The sequence below is a fragment of the Microtus pennsylvanicus genome, chromosome 1 (assembly GCF_037038515.1).
Source record: "Microtus pennsylvanicus isolate mMicPen1 chromosome 1, mMicPen1.hap1, whole genome shotgun sequence".
NCBI classification, from domain to species: Eukaryota; Metazoa; Chordata; class Mammalia; order Rodentia; family Cricetidae; genus Microtus; species Microtus pennsylvanicus.
In genome coordinates, this window is record NC_134579.1 from 54,417,978 (window position 1) to 54,436,159 (window position 18,182).

Here is an 18,182-nt window from a genome sequence, read left to right on the forward strand (position 1 = left end):
ATTCTCAACATTCCTCGTTAGGGTCAGGGAACTACCTCATCGTTCACTCCAGCAGCGCATGGTCTGCCCTCTTGATGCTCATCTGGCTCTCTCTGGAGGGGGTAATGACGCACGAAATGATATTATGATTCCCGATCTTTAATCCTAAATCCTGACTCACCGGAGGTTCTTTCTCATTGCCTTTGTTTTAAAATGCCAAGAGCGGTGTAAAAGGGGAGAGCTGTCTGGAAAGGGCAGAACCTTTGAAGGACTGCAGCAAGTACCTTCCCGGCATGTTTGACTGGTCCTCCATCCAGCATTGCTCCTGCGCCGCGAGCCTGGCAGGTGGTTATGGGCCTTCATCCTGTGTTCTGCTTCATAGAGGGCTGTCGATTCGTCTCTGCCTTCTGCTCAGTCAGACATCTCAGCAGAGACAATGGCCCAACAGATGCTGATATTCAGCCTGTATCAGCCCATGTTGATTTTATGCTTATTAGTCTGAGCTAGGCACAGCCAGCTGCTTGCTGTTTGCCTTGACTGAGCAGTAGAAATACACATAACTGTAATGGCCTCTTGTGTATATAGCCACCCAGGTGCTGTCTGCCACAGCACAATGTTGTCCATACTGTAAGAATTATTTTTGGAAACAAGCAGTTTTTTCTTTTGTTTGTTGTTTTGTTTGTTTGTTTAGGGTCATAGGATTTATATGTGAGAGAAGACTAGGAGGTAGGCAGCATAAGAGCTATATTAAAAAGTTTCTCAGTACTGAATACAGTCGGGTCTGCAGAAAGAATCCAAGGTGTAGTTCTGTTTGCTTATTAGTTTCTCCTAATAGCAATGAGAAGCCAGTAGAGATTTTAAAAGACCTATAAGGAAGCTGCCTTACAGGCAAGGCTGATGAAATACTTCCTGGGCAGCCAGGTATCATGCTGTTTAGTACTTCAATATTCACAACTTACTTCTTTATTGGTCCCAGGAGAGAAATGTTTGGAACTGGCCAGTAAGCACTACAGGCTTGCTGTGACCTGCCCCACTTTGGAGTGAGGAAGCTGTTGTGGATTTTATACATTGCCCAATCTAATATTGAAGAGAATTGTAAAGTCCTCATTAGAGTTTCAATTTAGGTGTTTGGTCTAGGTGATATTTTGTGACAATTAAAATTTTCTGTTTAGCAGTTTGAAGCTTTTATTGTTAATTATTTGTGGGGTTTTTTTGGGTGGTATACATGTATTTTTTTATTTTTATTTTTTCATGTATATGTACTTGTATATGCTCACGCAGACATGAGCTATCTTTCTTTGTCTCTGCTTTGTTCTCATAAGACAGGGCCTTCCACTGAACCGGAAGGTCAGCATTTTGGCTAGGCTGTCTGGCCAATAAGCTTATCTATCTCTACCTGCCAATGCCTTGCCCAGTTTTTACATGATGCTGGAGATTTTAACTACGGTCTTCATTCCTGCTCAGAAAGACAGCAAACTCTCTTATCCACTAAGAAATTTTTCCAATACAATGGTAAGTTTCCTTATTTTCAATTTTTGAAATTAAAATTTTATCTTTAATTAGAATATTATATTATTTCCTCCCTGCTTCTCCTTGTTCCAACAATCTATTGCCTTTTCACTCTCAAGGCCTATTTTTCTTTAATTATTATTTTGTTATGTTTATCTATACAAATAAGTATAAAATAGAACCTCCTAAATCCATTTAGTGTTGCTTGTATGTATATGGTTTTAGTGCTGACCACTTGGTACTGAACAATCAGATAGGAAAGTCATCCCTAGGGAAACCTAATTTTCTCTTCTTTATCAGCATTAATTACTTGTAGCTCTTTATCTATGAGCAAGGGTCCCAAGAGATAATTTGCTCTATCCACTTTGACATTTTAACTGGTATTGGATTTGTTCATGTCTTATTTAGGAAGCCATATTGCTGAGAATGTATAGAATTGTGCCTGTACTATATAGATTGTAATAGAAGATTGTGCCTGTAGTATAAAAAAAAGCATACTCTTACAGTGGGTCCATAAAAATTTCCTTTCTTACTTTAACAATATTCCATGTATCTTAGGTGTAAAGGCCAAGTTTTAACTTTATTGACCTGGACCGAGCTTCCAATAGCCAGTTTTCTCTGTATTTGCACCACTTTTGATTTCCTGTAATGACTTCTGTCTGCTGAAAAATTTGTTTGCTGTGGCAGAAAATAATGCTTTTAATGATAGATTAAGGCTACACTTGTCCATAGTTATAAGGCAAATTATTCAGAATGATGTCGGGGGTTATCCTGGATTAGTAAAGAGGTAGGAGCAGGCTCTCCTCTAAGATCATGTTCTCTCAGCAATATTTTTTGTCTAACTATGCAGGCTTGCATTCACGTAGAGAGCTCCTGGTTTCAGCCAAAATGTAATTGCCAATATTTCACCTTTAATGATATCTTTCCATGATGGTTGGTGTGATCATGAAATATCATCACTCTACAACTACTGATTGCCTCCCCCCCCGTGGTACCTTGCATATTGCTTTCTTGTAATATGACAGAACTCAGGAAAAAGACCTCTAGGTTAGATTCAGAGTGATTCCTTCAAGTATTGTGTCCAAATTGCATTGTATCTTCATCAATAAGCATATATTGTTAGCTTTGTGGAGGCAATTAGGACAACTGCAAACTTCTCTATTGTGTGTATATACATATATATGTATACATATAAGTATGTTTCTATATATGTGTGTGTGTGTGTGTAAATGAGGATCCTTATCATTGATCAATAAGGTCCATGAGAACATGTATGTGTGTGTGTGTGTGTGTGTGAGAGAGAGAGAGAGAGAGAGAGAGACAGACATATGTGTGTATGCATGTAATATATGTATTATAATATAAATAAGCCATATGAATCCTTGTGTCTTTTTCAAACACTTAGTGTTAATTATACCTCATCTCTTTCCCCCTTCTTCATTCCTCTCACTTATTTAGCATTTTATTGCTGTTATAAGACATCTTGAACAAAGAGAACTTGGTGAGTAAAGGATTTATTTTATCTCATATTTCCACATCTGTCTCCATCACTAATGTAAGACAGGGCAGAAACTAAAGGCAGGAATCTGGATGCAACGACAGACCATGGAATTTTACTGCTTACTAACTCAGTAATATTTCTTGCTCATTCTTCTCCCTTACCGTACCCAGAACCAATCCCTGATGTTGAAGCACCCACAGTGAACTGGGTGCTCAGATATCATTCATTAAACAAGACAATACCCCACAGACTGGCCTGCAGTCTAATTTATTGTGGGTATTTCCTTAATTGTGATTACTTCTTCCAAGATATGTCTAAGTTTGTGTCTAATTGACAAAATCCAACCAGTACATCTTCCTTCTCCCCTCTTCAATTAAAAAAAAATACTCTTACTATTTCCCATTTCTCTATTTATATCATGAGTATCAGGCCAGCTCTCCCCCGCCCCCTGAGATCCTTCTCTTCTCACAGGACTCATTTTTACTTTTTTGGTAACTTTTTATTTTTTAAGTGAATGATATTTTTTTTTTTTAGTTTTTGAGTATTTCTTACATGAAGGCAATATTTACATTATTTCTACCTTTCCCCATTCCTCCTCAGTACTATCTGCATTTCTTCATACCCCTCTGAAATTCATCACCCCCTTTTCTTTATTTATTATTGGGTTATGCAATGTATCCTAGGAACTATTCACTAATCCTTGTTTCTACTCTTCCCACAAAACTTGTGGGAAAAATCAACCAGGATTTGTGGCCCGGTCCATGAGATAAACACGTCTCTGATACTGCTCAGATGTCCAAGATCATGAGAACAGATAGGCTAGGGATATGGGGGAAAACCAAAGATTACTGTTCTGCTAATAGAATGTAGCAATAAAATGAATCCTAATAACATCCTGTTATACTCATAAATCAGTGTCTTGCTCAGCTGTCATCAGAGAAGCTTCTAATACTCAGGTCATAATGGAATGTTGCCATCAAATTCACCTCTCAGTATTCAGGGAACTCTGCAAATGGAAGGCAGAAAGATTTAAAGATCCAGAGGTGATGGAGCTAAGGAAACAAGGCCTTCTAAACAGCAGGGCAGATGCAGATGCACATCTGGACTCACAGAGACTGTGGTCGTATGCATGGTGCCTGTACAGATCAGAGCAAGACAGGCTCCCAGCTCTGAGAGTGGACATGAGTCACTATCCATAACGCCAAACCTATCTGCAATTAATAAGCACTAAAAAGATGATAACAATCATTTAAATGCACAAATTTGGAGGGAAATATGCTAATATAGCTTCTCAAGTATTTGCTCATAGAAGAGGATGATAGTTAACTTTAGTATTGGTTATAGTTCAGATTGCTCAAAGTCCATAACAGAAAATGGAGAATTTATGAGATCCTACAGTACAATTACAGGTATTAAGCCTAGGTTTTAATTATTGCAGTGGCACTATGCTTTTTGTGTCAAGTTTTAAAACTCATCAAAATATTTATGTTTTTTGAAACATGTTTTAATGCTCAACCATCTAAGCTTTAATGATGAAATAAACATCTATAAACCTTGTAAGTATTCTATTTTCATTGAAGTTTAATTAACTACAATAAATTAGGTAGCAATTTAAAGAGGCTACTCATGGTAAAAATACACAGAAGATGCACAAAATAAGGGCAATGCTATACTGATATGTGTCAAGTTAGAGTTGTTTTGATGATGAACAGTAAATAGACCACCCATAGAAATAATTTTTGCATTAAAACAAATCAGCAAGTTATAACCATTGTTCTAAATGTAATCAAGAAGCAAGCCCAAAAGTTTCAATTTTCTTGACACTTGTTATCATAAATGAAATTTCATTAGAAATAAATACAGCTTATTTATTTATTTAACAACAATAAAAAGTTATCCACTAACAAATAAAAAATAAGTTTTCTTCAATGGAGTCTCACTCAGTGTCCAAACCAATGTTAAGGCGAAGTCCCATGACCAGCAATAGATGACCAACAAAAAACCAACTCAATAGCATTTTTGGAGGTTCCTTAACTCACAATGCTTTGTGAGGGATTTTTGTTATTCTTGATTTATTTTTTTCTTTTCTTTTTTTTTTAACCTCACATATTTGCATATATCTTATAGTTTCTGGTTTTGTGTTTATAGGATATTTCTGATTATACAAATGTGTGTGTCTCTACACCTATATACATTTTTTATGATTTTCTTTGGCTCTTTTTCTTCTCTTTGCTTGTTATTTTTAAACTATTCTGATTTGTTTGTTTTTATTTTATAATAATAAAAATAGTTGTTGCTATTGTTACTTTTGTTATCATTATTATCATCATTATTATTCTCAGCCATCATTAGTTGCCCATAGTTCTTTTTCTAGGGATGGAAATCAAAGTAATTTATTTACTCTTATTTTGAAATATCCATTGATATTGTAATTCAAGTCTTGTGTAGTGAGCCTTTTCTAGGATACACATTCTCTATTCAGACTTCCGGGTTTGCTTGCTCTTGAAATCGTTCTGTCTTGTCTTCTATGATGTTCCCTGAACATTATGAGCAGGAATTGTGCAGTAGATGTATCACTTAGGGCTCAGATATCCATGATCTGTAGATCTCTTCCTATGTCAAGCTGTGATTTTTAATAATAGTCATTTTTATTGCAACTTTGCCAGTCACAAGGGATACTTGATTATGGGCAAGGCTTGCTGAAATCAAAGGTTTAAACATTTCATGAATTTTTGATATATAAAGTATGACTATCTCAGAAACCACAATCATTTTTATTATTATGCTGTTATAAAATAATTTCATTAAAATGTAGTTAAAATATTTAGACAATGATCTTTAATATTGTTTTTACCCCTCATTTCTCTCAGAGATATTACAGGCCAATGTTATCATCAAAACTCCTAAATTAATAAACTTTATTCTGTTTTGACTAAGGGAAACCACATATCTTTCACCTTTTATTGATTAATTGCTAAGAAAGGAAATGCTGATAAGTTTCACATAATAAACATAATAAATAATACATTTTAATTTGTGAGCAAATAATTGGACGAATATGTGTAATGTGTGTGTTGTGCATTCCTGTGAATGTGTGTATGTAGACAGCATACATATGTGAAGCTTAAAAATTATGGGAAAAGGCAGGAGTAGAAACAACTGTATAAAGCAAGGCAAGCAGATTTAAAAATAGTGTATGATGGTTTGTTCTGTTGGAAACTCTCTAGAGAACCATTCTAATATTTATCAGTAGCAGCAGACAAAGCAGCTTGACAAATGATGCTTTGGGCTTCTGTTTCATCCACAGAGGTCACGGAAGCTTATTGATGATCTAGGAGGGATAAAAGGTTGGAAGAAAGAATTATAGCCCAAGCAGTGACAGACACAATCAGATTACAAAACCTAAACCTTCATCATTCTCCAGAAATGCAGCTATAATGATTTTTGTTAATATCATTAATTTTTTATGACAAAGAAATGCAAAATACAATAGAATGCATACATTTTTTTCCAAGTTGCAAGATGGAGAATTGTGAATGCAGTATTATTTCTAAGATCATATCCTCCATAAAAGATAGGAGCTCTCTGGGTAGCTGTTCTAAACCTTGAAATGGCTGACCACAAAGTTCAAGACAGTTCAAAGGAGTCTGAAAAGCTGTAATTCCAAAGAATGATATATATGTTTTACACTAAAAATTGGAAGACCCAAGTCATTGTCTCTACAGTTTCTTCTTCATTAATTCTATTTCTCAAGGTTGTTATTTTTCATTCATATATTCTTCAGCTAGTGAGTATATACAAATAAAATCAGAGTAAAGGATTTTTGTAATATGAACTGGAAACAGTGTAAGTGCTATTACACGGGATAGAAGGATTTTTTTTTAATTCTTTTAAACACTGCTTGGCCCATTAAGGAATTTTTTTTTATTATGTCTATTTATTTTCAAAAATTAATTAATTTTATTTTCAAAAATATCTATTATATTACACTTATTTCAATATTTAGTCATTTACAAAGCTTGAATTTCCCATACCAGTTTAGCAAAAATCAAACAGAAGGAAAAGCATTATAAACATTTGATAATGTTATCCTCATACCAACAGTCATACTTCTTCCCACAGGGCAGAGAACCCTGATTTCTCTTCGGGCTGATGAAGGGGGGGGGACTTGATTGGGGGAGGAGGAGGGAAATGGGAGGCGGTGGCGGGGAGGAGGCAGAAATCTTTAATAAATAAATAAATAATAAATAAAAATTAAAGAAAAAATCTTAAAGTGCTATCTACAATTATAACAATAAAACTAAGTATATGTACAGGAATTGAGAAATAGTTTCATAAATTTTTGTTAGTGTGTATCAAGTTATATTTTCTAGCCATGCTGAATTATTTTGACAGTATGCATGATATTTTGAATACATTCATATATTGTGAGATGATTGTTACAGTCAAGCTACATGTATTATGGCAATCATCATGTCATACTCTGACTCTGTAAGTTTGACATTTTTAGAATTCACCTATAAGTCCTTGTGATATTAGTCTGTCTTTGCCTTGGCTTGTTTTGCATGTCATCATGTTCTCTAGATTTTTCTGCATTTCTTTTTTAAATGCCTGAAGTCACTTTATGTGAACAAAGAATTGTTGATATTTTCTTTCCCAAGTGGTTTTATTTTCTTTGTAAATAAATCAAGAAATAAGATGGCCATTTTGTGGATTAAATTTATGACAATTCTACTTACTTAATTAGCTATAGATGTCTTTCATAAATATTTAGTCTTTTATACAAATATCAGTCAACTACAAAAAAACAATATTATGTTCATGACTTTTATTTTTTTAGTTGCACAATCTTTTTGGCTAGGATGTTTAGCAATATGAACGGATGATAGATATCTTTGCCTTGATCTTGAAGTTTGAATAAATAGAAGCCTTTTTCACTTACCAGTACAATAGTGTTTCATATGTGACCTTTATTAGGCTGACATACATATCTTTTATCATTAACTTGTTGACAGGTTTATCATGAAAGGATGCTTGATTTTGTCAAATTGATGTGTCTACTGCAATGGCTATATTATTTTTATCTTTCATTTTTAATGTATTAAATTTATTACTTATGATGGATTATTCAAGCCAGATCTCTTCAGAAAGCCTCCTTCATGAGGTCTAGGGAAGCATCCAGTATGTCTATCCAGTCTTGATGATTATGAACCATGTAGTGAACAACATGGCAAGATAAAATAGTGATATTCATGTTTGTGGTAGCCACCAAATAACTAAGAGAATATAAAGCATGCCCAACATGAGGGAAATCATTTCTTTTACTTCAAAGCTAATAACTTGGTAGTCAGTGAGGTGATGGATTTTTGGATACAAGCGTACTACTATCACTTTATTCGACCAGCACAAATCTTAAATACATTATTCCCAAACTTATCCACATGCTTATAAATAAGTTACTGCATTCATCCTACAAGCATTTTCTTTCCTACCAATTAATCAATAAAACACGAAGGATATATGGTTTCTTCTTAGTCAACACAGAATAAAGCTGTTGATGTATGAATATGGATGATGATAAAAACCTGTAATACTGCTGAGAAAGCTGAGTAATGGACACAATAAAAGACATTGACTAAGGATATTTACTTGCCTTGTTTTTTTAAAAAAATCATCTTATAACTGTAACATAACTAAAATGATTGTGTTTCTGAGGTATCATATTTTATAAACTCAAATTTATAAAATGTTTTTGAAGTCAGGACCTTTGTATTCAGATTAGAGTTCCCCTGTCGTGGATAGCTGAAATTCAATAGACATGACTATCCCTGAAAATATTTCATTCCTTTAAAAACATATAACAGAATGTGATTTCATTTTTCCTGCCTTAGATGATATCATAGTTTGCTCCATTTTAAAACTGAAAAGATCTGGGAGTACTGGCTCATGCCTTTAATTCAAGCATTTGAGAGGAAGAAACAGAGGCAGATGGATCTTCTGTGACTTGGAGGCCAGACTACATGGTGAGTCCTAGGCCAGTCAAAGATGTACAATGTGACCCTGTGTGAAAAAATGATAGATAAAGTCTATATTACAATACTAATGGGGTAAGTATATTACAAATGAAGAAAATGAAAAAGAAATAACCAAACCCTGTCAATATTTTGAGATTTTTTTAATCATGATTTCAATCACCAGTCCTTTTTATCATGGAACATTATTAGATGCTCTTTCATTTCATTTATCTTTACATTTCAATAGTAAGGTATTATTTAAAAATTGTTTAATTGTATGAATTCGTTTGCTTGTATATATTTATATTCATTGTCTATATGTTCTTCATCCTTGGAGCCCATAAAATAGAATCTAATCTCCAATCTCCAAGAATTAGAACTGTGAGAGTTTTGATTCGGGTGAGTTCTCAGAACTGAACTCAGATCCACAACTAGAGCAACAAGTGCTTGTAACAAGTTGACATTTCTCTAGCCCAGTGATTGCTGCATAGTTTTATGATTCAGCTTCTTCAAAATAAAAAAAAACAGAACAAGAACAGCAATTGTTGAAAGATAGACAGTCTCAATATCAAACTGAATCATGAAAATGAAATATTTCTTTTACCTTATAGTCCACCATGTCTTTTTAAATGCAAAGTGAAAAGAGTATGATTCCTATGAAATAAATTCACTGCTAGACAGTGACAATGAGATATCAGTAGAATATTATTTGTTGGAACTGATTTTACATTATTATACTTTTAATTAGCTTAGTTTCTCCTCGAGAAATTTAGCTGTTAGACTTTCATTTCAAAATATTATCTTACTTTCTTTTTCTGGTTCTATAGTAAAATACTCTGACAAAACTTAAGGAAAAAGTCTTTAGCTCCATCTTCCAGGTTATAGATAATGCACTGTGGAGGAGAGATTGCAGTGGGAGGAGCTTGACATAATTGGTCATAATATATGCACTGTCCTGTAAATCTCCCCTTTCCTTTAGTGTTCTGTTAAATTTTGGAAGGGTGTAGTAACCAACTGTTGCTGCTCCTTTCAATTATTCCTAGGGACGCCTCTCTTTGTAGTTTGACTTTTCTGTTTCCATTAACTACTCCTAATCATGCAGAAATCAAAACTCACCCTGAGATGTACAATTATTTATATTTTATTTGTATTTAAAAATATTTGATGGGACAGATCAATTTTTTTCTTATAGGGTGATTTTCATTATAGAATTGGTACATAATACTCCTTGATTTGCATGCCCTAGTACCCAAAATGTCTAAATGGAATTGCTTCTAAGAGACCATTGAGGTACTATTTTGATTTTTATAAGTCAAAATAGGTGATGATATTTTCTCAAAACCCATCATAGATATCTTAATCTCCATCTTTTTAAATTCATGTGTCTTTCTACTGGTTAAAGGATGCATAACAAATATAAGCACAACAGTACACAAGCTTGAAAATATCACAAAATTGAATAGGCAATCTGAGTTTATTATTGGAGAGAACAAGAGTGAGTGAATCCTAAAAAATGGAAGAATTTAGAGGCTTTTAAAATGGGCAGCATAGCAATACTATAATAGTGGTGATGAGCAAGGGGATTTAAATATATAATATACAGAATTCCATTAGCGGTAGGTTAGTGAGTTGTTACATTGAGTTGTTTGGGTCTTCGAGGAGAACACAAAAGTTGCATATTTACTGCAGAGTAACTGAATTCTCTTAAGAGAAAAATGAAATCATATAACAACAAAGGAGTAATAAAACTTTACAAATTAACACTCCACAATTAATACATTTAATAGCAGATGTTGTGAAAAGTAAAACAGTACTTTGATGACAGAAGGAGGAATGGCGACCTGTCTAGCTGTGACTATTGATGCATGTTGAATTGAGCAGGTATGTAGGCAGTTTGTGGATTGTCTGATTAGACAAGCTATCGAAACCATACCAAGATTGCTATCTTTTCTATCTACTTTCCCTACAGTCTTCAAGGTTTAAAACATTATTTGCTGACCTCAATTCTATCCCTGTTACAGAAAGTATATATTTGACCATTATTTCATTCTTAATCTTTTAACCTATGTAATTACATTTTTCTATATTTTTTTCTGTGCCCTTATCAGGTAAGTACAAGTATTTAATTTAATCAATTTTATTATAATGAGTCAGGAAGAATCACAGACCTACACAGAAATGCCCATTACTGAAATTTCTCACACTAACGATAAGAATGGAGCTGGACAGGCTATATTTGCTATATGATGAACAAAGACAGACACATATTCCTTCATTATAACTTTCAACACCTACATTGCCATGCTAAAAAAAAATTCATGTCCATAGATAATCTCAAGTAACTTGTATAAAGGTAAACATGACCCATATCAAAAAAATGGATAAATTGAACCAAACATTAAAACCATATGCTTTGGAATGCATGTTTAAAGTTATAGTAACATCTAGATTCTGCTGGGTAAGTGAAGAAGAAATTCAACAATTCATTAAAAAATTCCAGGTGGAAAATAAACATCTGTTAGCATGAAGCAGCCATACAGTAATCAAACACATTCATGTTAAAACAATAAAAAGGTACATTTAAAACCTATTAAATTAACAAACATAATACCCAATGCTAATGAGCTTGGGATAAAAGTGGTACCTTCCAACATAAACTAGTGTTAATGGAATTTGGTGCAAAGATTTTGAAAAGCAATGTCACAATAGAAGACTTTGAAAATTGTTCCCAAACAATGAGTTTTCTAAAACCAAAATTTCAATCAGCTAAAGTGCACAAATGGAAAACAATATATTTCCATCTCTAAGTTATTATTTAAAGCTATTTGACATTTTAGAACAGCAATAAAACAATGGAGAATATCATAAATGATTCAAATCTCATATTTTAATATTACTTAAGGCAGCAGGACATTAAACCTTCGAACATTGTGCATGTTTATGTTCAAACACCGAAGCATAACAAACCATGAAAGTAATCATTGGTCTATTCTTTGGTAATTATTTAATTGATTTTATTTTCAGAATCCTCTTTTGTTGTATGGTTTTAATAATAGTTTCTGCAAGGATTTTCTTAATATAAAATCATATTAAAGTTACAGCTTCTCTTAGTAATACATTATTTTGGGAAAATTAAAATCAAGCTATGTAACTTTCAGTGCACAGGTTTGTTTCAAAGGAAAATGCAATTCAGAGAGAGAGTTGAAGCTGTTTTGAAAAACCAAAGTGTCATTTAACCAGATTCAAACAATAACTTATTGTTTGATATGAGTGAATAAAGCATAAATACTAATGTTCTTTAGAGTGATATTAAATTTTCCAAAGGACAAAATTCCACCAAGTCTCAACTTAAGATCAAACTTGTGGAAGATAAGGCGTGGTAGCAAAGAAATCAATGTATTAAAGAGTTTGCAGTCTGTATGGTAGAGAAATCCACTATTTTTTAGGTTCCGTCTTTTTTCCCAGGCTTACTGATCAGGTTCATACTTCCAAGTGTACAAAAAGTTCAAACTGGAGTCCAGTGAGTTGAGAGCCAGACTGTGCTGAAGAGTGTGTTCAAGATTAGCCTGGACTATAAAGTGAGACTGTCTCAAAGTAAAGACTAAAAATCAGGCTGAGGATATAGCACAAGGTTAGAGAATTACACAGTGCATGGAAGATCCTGAGTCAATCTAAAACAAAAAACAGAAGGAACCAAAATAGAAAATGATTTGTCATTCCACCATGGGCAATTCAAGAGACCAAGAGGAGTGCTGCTTTTTAGTTTTGTGTTCTTTGTTTGGGTGCTTGCTTTACTGTAGGGTCTTTATTCTTGGACCATGAGCCAACCATTTTACTTCCCTTCCCCTGACTAGACCTTCCCATGTTATCTTGGTCCTCTAAGGCTAGTCGAACAAGTTGCTTTTCTCTAAGCTGGACAATCACAGAAAACAAACAAAGAAACAAAACAAACAAACAAACAAAAAACCAATTCTATTAGGTTATGCACAGAGTTAGGGAATAAGGAGGATATTGCATAATCTGTTATTGAATGTCATTGATTAGTCTGAATTTTCTAGGTGTGAAGAAAGTTATTTCATAATTAATGTCTTAATTGCTTAAGTGTAGCCTTTCTATAAAATTTAGAATACATGCTAAACAGACCGAAATTAAAAGAAACTTTAGGACAACCACTGTTGCAAAGTAAGTAAAAATTTATCTTATTAAGCTATCTATATTTTATCTCCAAAAACCCAATATTTCCTCATAGCTCCTCTTTTATCTATATTGATTTATATCATCTTAATGAAAATTACTGTACTATGTTATTCAGTAGCCAATAATCAATGTATGAGTTTTAAACATATGCAACCTCTTGACATTTTAAGTTTTTTTTACCATGTTTTCTAAATATTCCTTTTATGATTTTATATACATTTTAAATTGACTTTCTTGTGAGGAATCTATTTTAGTTATCACTGGAATTCCTAGTCTTCCTTTCTATTGTGAATTTTCTTCTCTTCCCATTTATCTTTCTATATCACTTGAAATTATAAGTGACTTAACAATGTAACAGTTTAGGTGAGCTCTAGATATTTTAGGAAAGGGAAGTTCATACTTCTTGCCAATAAATTTGATATAATTTAATGTAAATGGTATTTGGTTTTCTTAAACCTCTGAATTGTGATTGTGATTAAGCACTGTAAAATAGTAAAAATCAATAATCTCAAGTAAATTATGCTCTGAAATAAAGTCCACAATATTGTTTCAGAAACTCCCTTTTCTATAGTGTGAATTGGCAATTTAGATGAAATTGCTTTTCTTATTGTCAATGGTAATATTTATTGTAACTGTTCTTGCCAGAGTACTATAGTCGCTAAGAAAAAGAGAAACATTTGTCCTTGTTTTAGACAGGAAACAAAATAAATACTTCTTTTTTCCTATCCTCTTCTTCCTGTCTAGTCCCACACTGGCTTTACTAGTAGAGAAAATGATACCCTCCCCTTAAGTAACCATTAACAATCATTAACTCTACAGGAAGTGATTGGGCATTACAGACACTTCCTTTATTCATAATGGAAAGTTGAGATCCAAATCTTGTTCACATCTTTAGCTGCTTTGTGTTCAGATTTACAACCCTGTCACATCTGGTAGGCTGCATTTCACAATGCATTTCCCATCCTCTAATTCTAAATTTCTCTGAAAATTCATGTGAAATAGTTGCTGTGAGCACTTATCCCTCTTCAGGTGATTTTCTGCTTTTCTTAAATTAGTTTTAGATATAATCTTTTTTTTTTTTACTATGTTGTATTCTTGAAAACTTTCATTAAAAGTAATATCATTATCAAAATAACATAGAAAAACAATCTTTATAAAATAAATATAATTTATATTATCACACCTGAGATAAAGTACATTTACTAATTATTATTGGCAACTCATGTGAGACTCTCCTATTTATAAAAGGGATATATATTAGAATTCCAACTACGTAGACAGTAGCTGAAGTGGGAGGATCTATAAGTTCAAAGTCAGTCTGGGTAACACACAGAGAGAGAGATCTGGTCTCCAAATAAAAAGACAAAAAGAAAAAGAAGAAAAATCTGAAAGTAGCTCAATGGTAGTCTTGGCACTGTTCGCAGGGTCTTGGGTTTATACCTGAGTAGAGGAAATAAGTAAACAAAACACAGCCAACAAATCAAAACTCTACATGGGCAATTTAGGGGCCAAGAGCTTTTTGTTTGTTTGCTTGTTTGTTTGTTTATTTTGTATGCTGGGTCCTCACTGTCCATCACATGTACCAGTTAAAAATTTAAACTTCACATGTGACTGTTTCTCCTCTTATGAAATTGTTCCTGTGATGGAATAGCTTTTGTACATTTTCCAAGCATAGTAACATGGTATAGTCTAAATAAGGTTTGCTTATGCAATTATTTATTTTCATATAAATAGCTTAAAAGTAATAGTTAAGCAGCTTAACTAAACTACAACAAAGAAGAGAGAAATGACATATATGATGTCATAATTCATACAATAATTCAGTCTCTCCTTAAGCCTTCCAAATATGGTGAGTATTCATTTGTCCATCAGAATTATAGAACATGGACCAGTTCACATTGCTTTGGAAAGATAAAATTCAGTGCTTTGAAAGCAAATATATAAGATTATTCAGAAAAGTAGAGAATCTTAAACCATCTTTCCAATATGTATGTCTTAAAACATCATGGTTTAAATCCACTCCAGAGTACAAAGATGAGAGAGATGAGTAAATGCTGGTGCTCAATCTGATTTCTCATTCTTCCTTTTCCATGTAGTCTATCATCCCAGTCAATGGAATGATGCTACCATGTTCAAGATCATTCTTCCCTTCCAATTTAAACCTCTCTATAAACAATCCAGAAAAAACACACCCTACAGTATGTCTCCTAATTGACTCTAAATTAAGTCAAGTCCACAATGCAGATTAACAATCATACCCCTGCCCCTGTCACTTTGACACCACACAGCCTTTTTTAAATCATAGCATTCTACTTCTAGGCTCCGAAACTTCCTGTTCTTCTCATAATGCAGGACGAGTCAGTCCCACAAAGTCCCCAGAATCTTTATCAATCTTAACACCATTCAAAAGTAAAAAGTCTCTTCTGAGACTCAAGACAAATGCATAACTTTGACGCCTAATAAAATTACAAAATAAGCCAGGTGGTGGAGATGTATGTATTTAATCCCAACACTGGGAAGGCAGAGACAGGCTGATCTCTGTGAGTTCAAGGCCACCCTAATCTACAGAATGAATTCCAGGGCAGCGGGGTCTACAGAGAGAAACTGTCTTGAAAAAGAAATTACAAAACTGTTTACGTAATCTAACATCCAGTGCTACTTACTAATATTTTTATTTCTAAAGAAAGGAATTGAGGGACAGCAAGGAAAAACTGGATCAAAACTCTGGAGCTTCTGATACCATGTAAAATCCAATTCTGATGCCTACAGTATGAAGGGGTTAAATCAGCTCCCTTTAGAGGGCGGGGTTTGCCTCAGGCGAATGCCTGCCAATAAAGAGTGCACAGAGAGGTGGCTCGTCCCCTTTTGTTCCTCGCTACCTGTGCTACGCTGGAACTTTGGTTCAGTAAGTTTAACAATAAACTGGTAAATATTCTTTGATATCTGCATTGCCTTTATTCTGTGCGGGTCCATCTGGCGCCTGCCCCGTGGGGCTTTGCCGAGAACCGGCCCCGAAACGGAGTCTCTTGCACCCCGGGGTCGCTGCTGTGGTCTCTCTGGGCGCGCGCTGAAACAGCTGAGATTCTGAGCGACTCGATTTTCCCTGCTGCTTGTTAGAGTATCAAGCAGTGAGTTTGATATCGACAGAGCCTTTTTAACAGCGCCTAAGCCTCTGTTCCGAGCCGCCCTGGCCAGATTTCCCGTGTGCCACCGCCCGCCAGCGTGCGCGCTGCCTGTGTCTGCTCCCCCTCCCTCCCCCACCGCCGCCAGCGCTCAGGTCACGTGACAGCGGCCTGAGAGCCCCGGCAAAAAATACTTATCAGCTTGGTGTCTGTTTCAATTTTGTTTTTGAGTCCTTTTATTTCAGATTTAGGACACGTGGATTCAACTGGGCTCTTTTGCCACCACTGGCAGGAACCAGTTATTACAGGTAAGAGAACTTTTTCTTTTCTAAATAATGTCTGAGAACGTGACCGCAACTTATTTCAATAGTTTTTTTGAGTGCACCATTTGGGAGATCTTACAAGAGGTGTCTACCACACCACATATATGGATATTCCTGGGATTCTTAATTTTCCTTAGCACTATTTGGTTTGATAATAGGAAAATGATCAAATCTCTTAAGGCAGAGGTTGAACGTTTGAAAACTATTGAGAGCGACAACAATCTTCTCAAGAATCAGTTTGAAGTTCTCCAGGAAGAAAATAAATCTTTGTTTAACATGACTCGGTTAACTGAGCAAAATCTAGAAAAAGTACAGGTTGATGTTAAGGAGAAATTCATTACTATGGAAGAAGGAACAGCTGAATTAGATCGTAAGTTTCAGCAGTCCCTTTCTGTAGGAACTGAAACGTTAACTGAGAGAATCAAAACTGCTGAATGTGACAATCGAATTTTGTCTAAAGCTTATGACAGATTGGCGGAAAGATTGTCAATACAAGAAGGCACGGTTTATGCCATAAAAATTATGTCCAAAGATGACAAGTTATCTCTACTGGACAAATTTCATACTCTAGAATCCTCAATGAAGGCTTTAGAACATAATTCTGGGCAGGAGATTCAGACATTACAAAAAGCAATGGTGAATAGAATTGAAAAGATTGAGGAATTTCTAAATTCTGATGAAGAAGAGCAAAGGGTAGAAAGGCAAATTTTAACTACATCTGTGGATAAATCCCTCCGGGACAATTTTCACAAAGCTCTACCTACAGCCCTACATGCCTTTCCTGTAATAACAACAGAAAAGGTGGTTGGTTCCAGAAACCCTAGGGTCATCAAGGAAGATACATGGGAGCCTGTCCGTATGAATGATCTCAAAGAAATTAAACAGGCCATCATGTCTTTTGGGATGCACTCCCCTTTTGTTAAAGAGATGCTAAAATCTTGGGCCACAACAAGCAAAGCAACCCCCTTGGACTGGCTCCAGCTGAGCTCCGCGGTCCTTGAGAGTGGACCGCAATTAAAATGGAAATGCTTATTCAGGCAAGAGGCTAGACTTTTGGAACAGCAGGAAAAGGCGAAGGGAATTGACGTTTCCCTGGATAAAATTCTAGGTGAAGGGCTCTTTTCAGACCCTCAGGAACAAGCTAATTTGGATGAAAACATACTCTCCATGTGTACTACAGCAGCCTTAAGGGCTTGGGACAGAGTACAAGACCCAGGACAGAGAATGGAATCATTTGTCACAGTTAAACAGGGTCAGAGAGAACCCTTTAGTGACTTTTTACAAAGATTAACTAAGGCTGTACAAATGGGGATACCTGACCCAGAAGCAAGACGTATAATAATTGAGTCTTTGGCCTATGAAAATGCTAATGTGGAATGCAAAAGGATCTTGAGGCCTTTAATGTTCAGATCAGCGTCCTTGGAAGAATGGGTCTTGCATACACTAGATGTTGACACATTTGACTATGGCACTGAAGCATGGGTAGAAGAAGCAATTTCCAATGGTAAAAGGAGACACCAGAATACCAAATGTTTTA